The sequence below is a fragment of the Neopelma chrysocephalum genome, unplaced genomic scaffold (assembly GCF_003984885.1).
Source record: "Neopelma chrysocephalum unplaced genomic scaffold, ASM398488v2 Primary Assembly neopelma1_198, whole genome shotgun sequence".
In the NCBI taxonomy this organism is placed as follows: Eukaryota; Metazoa; Chordata; class Aves; order Passeriformes; family Pipridae; genus Neopelma; species Neopelma chrysocephalum.
Window position 1 is genome coordinate 411,111 of NW_020897860.1, and position 5,588 is coordinate 416,698.

At 52.6% G+C, this 5,588-nt stretch overlaps 1 protein-coding gene across 3 annotated transcripts in view; it reads left to right on the top strand.

The window, feature by feature from the left end:
• Positions 1-5,588, top strand: part of LOC113977056 (tetraspanin-15-like) — a 44,150-nt gene that overhangs the window by 1,917 nt on the left and 36,645 nt on the right. The gene's annotated exons all lie outside the window — the stretch shown is intronic.

The window sequence follows — 5,588 nt, forward strand, 5'->3', positions numbered from 1 at the left end:
TCAGCGTGACTTCTGGTGTCCCTGAGCGAGGAGGAATCACTGCCTCGTGTTAACACAGGGTTGACTCATCCAGTTCATGCCATTCCCTCTGGAAAAAGCCACTTCTGGGGATTGGACCTCGGCAGGATTTGAGGTTGTGCTGGTTTGATCCCCTCGGGTTTGTGGTTCCTGTTTGATCTCTTGTGGTTGAGGGTCAGTTTTGTCACTTGGGGCTTTCGGGGACATGGGGGATGTGGCACCTCTTGGGTGTTTGGTGGGAAGTGGCCTCAAGCTGTGGGGCTGGAGCAGCAGGAGCAGCTGAGGGAGCTGGGGGGGCTCAGCCTGGAGAAAAGGAGGCTCAGGGGGGACCTTCTGGCTCTGCAAGTCCCTGACAGGAGGGGGGAGCCGGGGGGGTTCAGGCTCTGCTCCCAGGGAACAAGGGACAGGAGGAGAGGGAACGGCCTCAGGCTGTGCCAGGGGAGGGTCAGGTTGGATATTGGGGAAATTCCTTCCTGGAAAGGGCTGTCCAGCCCTGGCCCAGTGGTGGAGTCCCCATCCCTGAGGGAATTTAACAGCCCTGTGGATGTGGCACTTGGGGACATGGGGCAGTGGTGGCCCTGGCAGTGAATTCAGTGACCTTGGAGGGCTTTTCCAACCCAAAGGAGACTATGGATCTATCCCATGACCCAAGGACTCAGTGTCCCAACCTCCCCTGAGAGAGGAGGTGGCTCTGTGGGATGGAATTTCTTCCTGGAAAGGGTGTTCAGGCTTTGGCAGGGGCTGCCCAGGGAGGTTTGGAGTCCCCAGCCCTGGAGGTGCCCAAGGCAGGCCTGGCCGTGGCACTCAGTGCTCTGGGCTGGGTGGGATGGTGGGAATGAGGCACAGGGTGGACTTGATGATCCTGGAGGTCTTTTCCAACCTGAATGACTTGGGGATTCTGGGATTTTTAGGACAGGATAGGACTGTGCACAACCCTTGTAGTGGTGCCTCTGTGCTGGAGCCAAGTCGTGCAAGGATGGAGGAGCAAAAACCAGCCCCAGAGTGACTCCAGGAGAGCTTCCCAAACTCCCTGACTCACCCCTGGGTGGGCTGTGAGCTCAACCCACCCCTCTGGCACCCCCCAAACCCTGCCAGCAGTAGCAGAGCTGTGTGTTGGGTTATTTTCTGCCCATGAATTGTCTTTCATCCCACTCCCAGGTCTCTAAATGACTCTGGCACCAGTGGGACAGTGATTTCCACCAAGAATTCCCACCTTTAGCTCTCCCAGATCCCCAGTTCCTCACCCAGCTCTTCCCTTGCTGTCAGAGAAATGCCTGGAGAGGAAAACCAGCATCTTTGTTATCCTGCTGAGAGACAAAGCTGGAGCAAAACAGCTTTGGGAAAGGGCTGCAAAGGTGAGGAAGGGCTCCAGCAGCTCCTCAGCAGCTGGAGAAAAGCTCCTTAAGCTGTCAGGTTTTTAACAACCCCCCAAGGGCTGAACTTCCCTGGTTTTTGCTCTGACAGTTGTTTTGCTTCTTAGTGTCAGAGGGAGCTGCACAAAAGCCTCACCCCAGCGTGGAACAGCCTGGCAGGTCTTCCCAGCTCCCTTGGAAAAGGTTCAGCTGCGGGTTTGGAGCTGTTAAAATTCTGCCTGTGGCGAAGGGTCGGTCACAGCAAGCTGAGAAATTCAAGTTTGTAATTTTAGATGTCCAGGAACATGATAGGGAGGGGTGGGAGCACCTCCCAGGGGTAGTTTGTGGGGTGGGAGGGGAGCTTGGACACCCTCGGGCACCTTCTCCATCCCCTGCCCACTCCCAGCTCCAGGAAGCACTAAAATCACACAAGGCTGGAATTAAAATCCAAGTTTAAAACCCGATTTATAAAGAGAATTGGTGCAGGACGCCGTGGTGATGATTGTTCCATCCCAGGGTTGTTCTAATGTAGAAACGGGATAATCACTCTCTTGTTAGAGGGAAAATGCAGATCTCCTTTTTCTCTCTGGGACCAGTGGCAATTCCCAGCTTTCCTTCCTGGCATTTCCACCCCATTTAGGTGATCAGCGGGTAATTAACGTTTAACTACAGAGGATTTAGCAGCAAACTTCCTTCTGTCATCGAGTGTTGGGGGGAGAAAAAGGGTCGTGATGCCAGGACTCCAAAATATTCCTGCTGAAGGAATTCGTGGCAAAAACATCCCCCTACCTCCTGAGAATCCCAGTGATGAAAACCAGGACACCCAGGCTTTGTAGGGAGATGGGGGGAGACTTTTCCATGCTCAAATCCTGCCAAAGATGGCTGGGATGATCGGGTTTTTGGAGAAATAAAGGATTAATTATTCCCTTTGTAGCACCACAGGTCCTGGCAAAGGCTTTGATGCTGCTGGTTTGCTCCAAATCCAGCTATTTTTCTCACAGAAACGCTGCTTTTCAGGGAACAATTCTCTTTCTCCCCATCCAAATCCCTCTGCCGCTCATCCTGCAACGTTTTTCCCTGCTCATCCTTCCAGAACTCATTATATTCTGCCTTCCTTTGCAATCTGCCTTGCTGAGAGAATTTCCAGGATATCTATTCCCTGCCTCGAGGTGTGAGTTGCTTTGCAGGAGGCTTTTTTTGTGCCTGAAGCTGCCTTCGGTAAAAACAACTCCTTATTTTTTTAATTGGCGTGTGTTTTTTTAGCTGGTGAGGTGTGGAGATGGGCTGGGGCCCGACCTGCAGTGCTGACCCTGCTGACCCCATCCTCTGGGGGAAGAACATTTTCCTGAGATCCAACCTGAGCCTGCCCTGACACAGCTCCAGCCATTCCCTGGCTGCTGTCCCTGGTCCCCCCAGAGCAGAGCTCAGTCCCTGCCCCTCCTCTGCCCCTGCCCAGGCATTGGAACTGCAGTGAGGTCTCTCCTCAGTCTCCTCCAGCTGAACACAACAAGTGCCCTCAGTGTCCTCACACGGCTTCAAATCAAGGCCCTTCCCCATCCTCGTGGCCTCCTTTGGACACTCTCCAATGGTTTTGTTCCATTGTGTCCCCCCCAAACTGCCCCAATGTTGAGGGGAGGCCGCCCCAGGGCAGAGCAGAGCAGGACAATCCCCTCCCTGATGCCCCCAGGACACGTTGGCCCTCCTGGCTGCCAGGGCACTGCTGACTCAGGAACAACTGGCCATGGACCAGGAGCCCCAGGGCCCTTCCTGCAGCTGCTCTCCAGCCTCTCATCCCCAGACTGTCCAAACATCCGGGGTTGGCCCATCCCAGGGGCAGAATCCGGCACCTCCCCTTGTTGGGCTTCACAGGAGACTGATACAGCTGGACAGTTTGTCCAGAAGGATCCTGGGAGAACCAGGATCAAAACCACTCCATCCACTGGCTGCCCTTGATCAGCCGGGTGGGTCACCTTGTGCTAGGAGGAAATCACGTTGGATTAGCAGGACTTTCCTGTCCTGAGGCCGTGCTGGCTGTGACCAGTGACTGAGTTGTCTTTCAAGTGTTTTCCAATCCCTCCCAGAATAATCTTCTCCATAACTTTCCAAGGCATTGAAGTAACACTGACAGGCCTGGAGAAGGTCCTCCTTCTTGTCCTTCTTGAAAATCAGGACAACATTCCCCAGCTTCCAGTCAGTTGGGACCTCTCTGGATTCCCAAGATCCCTCAAAAATCACTGAGAGAGCTTTAGTGATGACATCAGCAGCTCCTTGAGGATTCTTGGATGAATCCCATCAGGCCCCAGAGATTTGTAGGGATGTGCAGCAGCCTCATCCATTCCACATGCTTTCAATTTCCCAAAGATGCTTTTCAGCCCTGCAAAAGCAATTTTGAAGCAATGGACAATGAAAACCCTTCTGGGTTTCCCTCCTGTGCTGGCAGGGGAAGCCCATCTCAAACAGGCTCCTTCCTCATCCCAAACAAGCTCCTTCCTCAGCCTCTCAAGGCTCCAGCCCTTGAACCCCCTCCTGGGTTTGCTCCATGCCCTTTCCACCACCTCTTCCCTCCCTCTGATCACAGATGGATTAATTACAGCAGGGAAAGTGGCTCTGATTGGCACGTGGAGGAATGTTTGGGATTCATGGGGGATGCATGGTGGGTATTAATGGATCCCCCCCACCTCCAGAGCCAAATGCATTTCCTGGGACATGGTAAAAGGGATAAACATGAAATCAAACCTAATCCCAACGCACCAAAGCGAGGCTTAAAATAGAGTCTAAAGATGAAACTGTGATTAAAAGCCTGTCATCATTAATGGGCCTTGTCTGTTTAGTTGCTGCCTGTTCAGTTTCTGCCTGTTTAGTTTCAAATAATCAAAGTGTCTGTAAAATATCACGAGTCTAAATGTCAGGTTTTGAGAGATTTTGGTTCCTTTATAGCTAAGATGGAGCCTGGAACAAACAGTGATTGACAGACGTGAAATAGTGACAAAAACACACCAGAAATAGTGGCCAGGGGGAGAAGGAAAAACTCAACCCCCCAAAAAACAAGGATTGTACCTGAAAATTAAGGATCAAATTGTTGGCGTGAATTAGCAGGAAGAGTTTGTGGAAACTCATTAGGAGCAATGAAGGTGAAAGTGATGGAAAAGGAGTGGGAAAAACTGAAAAGGAGTGGGAAAAGTAGTGAGAAAGGAAAGGGAAAAGGGAATGGAAAAGGGAAGAGAAAAGAGAAAAGGCAATGGAAAAGGAGGGGGGAAAGGAAAGGAGAAAGAGTGAAAATGGAGTGGGAAAGGTAGTGAGAAAGGAAGGGGAAAAGGGAATGGAAAAGGAGAGGGGAAAGAGTGAAAAAGGAGTGGGAAAAGGAAGGGAAGGGAGTGGAAAGGAGTGGGGAAAGTAGTGAGAAAGGAAGGGGAAAAGGGAGGGGGAAAGGAAATGGAAAAGGAGGGGGGAAGGGGGGAAGGAGGAGGAAAAGGAGGGGGGAAATGAGTGGAAAAGGAGGGGGAAAATAAGGGGAAAGGAGGGGAAAAGGAGTGAAAAAGGAGCAGAAAAGGAGTATTTTTCTCCTGTTTGGAGATGCAGGATTTTGTCTGTGGCCGGGCGGGTTTCCCCCAGGATTCTCTCGCTGTGATTTGGGGTGGGAAAGGGCTGGAAAAGGAGGATGAAAAAGGCTCTGGAAGCTCCTCGGTTTCCTCTCTGCCCTTGTGAGGTGTCAGCTCGGGGCCGGCTGAGCGGCCGCTCGCCCGGGGCGATGGAACAGCTCCTGACAGCGCCAATCCCTCGGGATAACGGGATAACGGCGCGGGCTTTGATGCTGAACGAGCTGAAGGGACGCAAAGAGCGCTTTTTGAGCCCGGTTTTAACCCGGCGTCGTTAGACCCTCCTTGTCAATTAGAGCTGGTTCGTTGGAGGGGGGAGGGAGGTTGTCAGAAATAATCCATCGGGATTTTTATGGCGCTTTTCATCCAGGGATCAAAAAGCGCTTTGTGATGGCGCGCTGAGCTCGGCTTTAATTGGGGGCGGTGCTCTGAGCTCGGGTTTGGTTGGGGGTGCTGCTCTGAGCTCGGGTTTAATTTGGGTGCTGCTCTGAGCTCGGGTTTAGTTGTGGGTGGTACACTGAGCTCGGGTTTAGTTGTGGGTGCTGCTCTGAGCTCGGGTTTAGTTGTGGGTGCTGCTCTGAGCTCGGGTTTAGTTGGGGGTGCTGCTCTGAGCTCGGGTTTA